Below are 4,576 nucleotides of genomic sequence, written 5' to 3'. Positions count from 1 at the left end.
AGAGTTTTTCGTGTGTGCGCGCCTGTTAGGGCTACAGGCGGAAGTCCCGCGCAAACGTTAACAGCATGGTCCGTGCGCCCATACTGAAAATTTTGTGTACGGGAGAGAGTTGACCTCTGTCCCCAAAAAACCATCTCAAACCCCAAGGGAGCACTAGGTCGCAAACATTACACAAAAGGGTGCACCCGTCAGGGACTTGGTCAGGCTAATGCAAGGTACCGCATCAGAACCCAGTCACTTTTCCCTCAATCTGCAAAACAAAGTTCTCTGCTAACTTTGCATTGCCAGGTATCTATATTTAACGCCTGTCCTCAAGGTAGTAAGAACACTGTTACGATCAAGGTATCGGGTAACCTGTTCTTATGGTAAAGTACAGTGGGTTGAAGCAACTGAGCGTTTAATTGGGTAACTGGGGTTCTTAATAACTGGGGTAAAGTTATAATCGTTCTCAAATAAATATTAAGGTTAACTAAAATTTGATTGCTACTAAACAATCCTAAAATCGAATTTATTTATATGGTAATAAACGTACCTTATATAAATTATGTTCCGAATGTAATTTCTTTAATTTTATTGGATTAGTGAAATTATTTTCTTTAATCTGTTATAATCCCAAAAGATTATTAAAATTATTTTTTTGGCAATTACGTAAAATTACGTAATTTTTTTTATATAACCTTTATTTTACCGGTCGGTGATTTTTTTGGGTAGGTGTCGTTAAAAGGGGTATAACCCCACCTGACCTTTTTGGTATTGGTCCAATTATTTGGTTATAATATTAGGTTTCCTTTTTTTTGGCCAAATTTTTTTAACTTTTAAATAATTCGTATTTTTTTAATTTTTATTTTGGTTTTTTTTTTTCCTGGTTAATTTTCCTGCGCCATATTTAATTGCGTAACCAAACCTAAATTGTTACGATCAAGGTATCGGGGTAACCTGTTCTTATGGTAAAGTACAGTGGGTTGAAGCAACTGAGCGTCTGACTGGGTAACTGGGGTTCTCAATGACTGGGGGTGAAGTTATGATCGTTCTCAAGTAAGTATTGAGGTTAACTAGAGTTTGATTGCTGCTCAGCAATCCTAGAATCAAATCTATCTACATGGTAATGAGCGTGCCTTATATGGACTATGTCCCAGGTGTGATCACTCCCGTGTAAGTGATCATGATCACCCTGGGGTGATCACAGCTGGGTTGATCACTTCCTTGGCGATGACCGTGATCACTCCGGCCCTGGTGATCGGGTTAGGGTTTCTTATCTTATCACCACGTGACCTCGTGCTCCTTGGTAGTCCTGGCTTGGGTTCCCGACATCTTTCTCGTTCTTGCCCAATCGTGTCGGTACCAATCCTGGTCGTAACATAAATTTGGTCGTTCGTTAATAAAATACCGATCCGCCTGTCACGGGCAGGCAGGGCGGACAGGTAGGTGCGGGCGATCAGGTAACAGGACAGAGTATATTGGCTATCTAGTCTTCCAGGTACAGGGTAGCAGGTGGTTGTTGACGAAGACGTAGCTCGAGGAGCTACATATCGGAGACTGCAGAGATTTCGCGTAGATATACGCGCGCGAGGCGCTCGGCCCTCGCGCCTTCACGTGACAGGGGTCATGACTAAGCGACAGCCCAGTGGCTGTCCTTCAGGTCTGTGACACGTCCATAATTTTCCATCCAGAGGTATACGGTTTTTATTTCGATAATACCGTTCCCGTATAAAATTGCCTTTTTTTCCACGGTTTGCAATTGGTATGGTTCCTTTTTTTACCGCCAAAATATCCGTCGTTTCGCTACGACCTTTGGTAAAATATAATTGTTTTATATTCCATTATCGAAAAATGTTCGTATGGGTTTATTATCGAATTATATATCGAAAAATATATGTTTATATATTGTTATAGTATTTTATATAACGTTTAGGGTTTTTTATTTCGTTCCTATTATCGCCGTTCGGTGCCTTATATCGTCTGGCTGTTTTAATTTTTTAATTTGCTGGATTCGCGTCGTGGGTCCTTGTTTTTTTTATCCCTGGGTATATAATTATTTTTTGTTTCGATTAAATTAAATAGATATTTTGTTAATACGGGTATTTTGCGTGCGTTCGTAATTATTTCGTTATTTCGTACGTTGGGGTTTTATATAATTTTGGTTATTGGTGCAAGTTTTGGTTACCGTAATTTTTATTCGTACCAGGCCTATATTTTGGCTAATATATATATTTTATATACGTTTCGGGTGCATTTATATTATGGGAATTGTTTTTGGTTGCAATACGCTATGGGGTAATTGTCGTTAAACGTAAAAATTGCGGCTGGTTTAATATTAAATTTTATTTTAATTTCCCAATTTGGTAGGTCGGTTATAATATATATTTCGTAAATACCTGTTATTTTACGTCGTCGTGGAAAAAAATTGTGGATTATTTTCCTATTTAAATAAAATCCACAATTGTTTCGGAAATATTTTGCCCAAAAAATTTCTGCGTATTAAAAGTATTTGGTATCCAAGGTCGGGTAATTTCCAAAAATTGCATTAACTGGTTTTGTAAAATGTCGGATTTGTGCCTAAAATAGCAATCCGGGAAATTGTATTAATTGGTTGTTTCGGTATAAATTAATATGTTTTTTTTCGTATATATAGGGGTTGTGTCACGGGCAGGCAGGGCGGACAGGTAGGTGCGGGCGATCAGGTAACAGGACAGAGTATATTGGCTATCTAGTCTTCCAGGCACAGGGTAGCAGGTGGTTGTTGACGAAGACGTAGCTCGAGGAGCTACATATCGGAGACTGCAGAGATTTCGCGTAGATATACGCGCGCGAGGCGCTCGGCCCTCGCGCCTTCACGTGACAGGGGTCATGACTAAGCGACAGCCCAGTGGCTGTCCTTCAGGTCTGTGACAGTATTCCCCCCTTCCAGGCCGAGCTCCGTCACGGCCGGGGCCCGGGCTTATGGGGGTATCGACGGTGGAAATTCTTTACCAATTGAGCAGCGTTTTCCAGGTAATCGGCAGGTTCAGTCGTGGGTTCGCTATATCCAGCCCAACGGACGATATATTTCAGCCGGCGGCCTCCTCGGCCGCGGGTTTCCCAAAAGGAGTCGAGGATCTCTTCGACTTCGTATTCTCTCTCACCTTCCACTTCCAAATGGGGTGGCGGTGCAGGTTGTTGGCCCGGCAGGGGCTCAACGTCAGCAGGTTTTAGTCGGTTTATATTGAAAACAGGGTGTACTCTCATAGACGACGGCAGGTCCAAACGGTAGGCGTACGGGCTAATCACTTCAGAAATTCGGAAGGGTCCCAAGTTCTTCCAATCCAGTTTCTTCTGCGGGCGGGCGGTCTGGATATTCCGTGCGTCTAACCATACATATTGGCCGACGGTAAGCCGGCGGGCCGGGGTACGGTGTCGGTTCGCCTGTTCTTCGTAACGGGCTTGGGCGGCGGTCATTTCGGCGCGGGCTTGTTCCAGAATGGCTTCCATTCGGGCGGCTAGCTTTTCGGCATCCCGCTGGGCGGGCAAAGGCTGGTTCAGGGGTACCGGCTCGAATCCCATGCGGGGATGGAATCCGTAAGTCGCGTAAAACGGGGAGGTTCCGGTGGTCTCGGACTTGTGGGAGTTGGCTGTGAATTCGGCGAGGGGAAGCCAACTTTCCCAATCATCTTGCAGGTAGGCCACATAAGCTCTCAAATATTGTTCCAGGGACGCGTTAAAACGCTCGGTCTGTCCGTCAGTCTCGGGGTGGTGAGCAGTGGATAGCAGGCTGTCGATTTTCAAACGGGTTGTCAGGTGTTTCCAAAACTTCGACACGAATTGGGTGCCTCTATCCGAAACTATCGTCAGGGGCAACCCGTGTAGTTTCCATACGTGGTGTAGGTACAGGTTGGCGGTGTCCTCGGCATTGCAGGTCCCTTTACAAGGGACGAAGTGTCTCATCTTAGTCAGGCGGTCTACGACCACTAGGATGGCGTCGTGGCCGTTGCTTTGCGGCAAATGTGTGATAAAATCCATCGACAGGTGTTGCCATGAGCGTTCAGGAGTGGGCAGGGGTCGCAGGAGGCCCTGGTGGCCTTCGCGGGACGGGTTGATTCGGCGGCAGGTCTGGCATTTCTTTACCCATAATGATACGTAATGTAGCATTCCGGGCCAGTAATATTCTCGGGACAGCAGGTCGTAGGTTTTTGCTTTGCCGGGGTGACCGGCGACGGGGGAGTCGTGGCAGCGGCGCAGGATCTCGGCTTTCAGATTATTCGAATCGGGTACGTATAGTCTATTGCGGTAATACAAATAGCCGGATCGTTCTTCGCATTCGGCCAATTGCAGCTTGGGGTGGCGGTCGGCGCCTGTCCTCAACGCTTCTAGGGCAGATTGCGTTATCGGGTCGGATTCGTATCCGGCGTCTAGTAGCTCTATCAGGTGTCTTGGCAATAGGGGTTTGTTTTGGCGGATTATGGGTTGTAACCGGGTGGGGCGGGCAGGTAAATTGTGTTCTTTCAGTACGACTTGTGTTTGGTGCTTAAGTCGTTCATCCCCCTCCTCAGGCATATCCTCTGACCTCCTGGTTAGTGCGTCGGGTTTCGCTCCTTGTTTC

This window comes from Pyricularia oryzae, chromosome 5, assembly GCF_000002495.2.
Source record: "Pyricularia oryzae 70-15 chromosome 5, whole genome shotgun sequence".
In the NCBI taxonomy this organism is placed as follows: domain Eukaryota; kingdom Fungi; phylum Ascomycota; class Sordariomycetes; order Magnaporthales; family Pyriculariaceae; genus Pyricularia; species Pyricularia oryzae.
The sequence above is the reverse complement of the archived record's forward strand: the minus strand, read 5'-3'. Positions refer to the sequence as shown.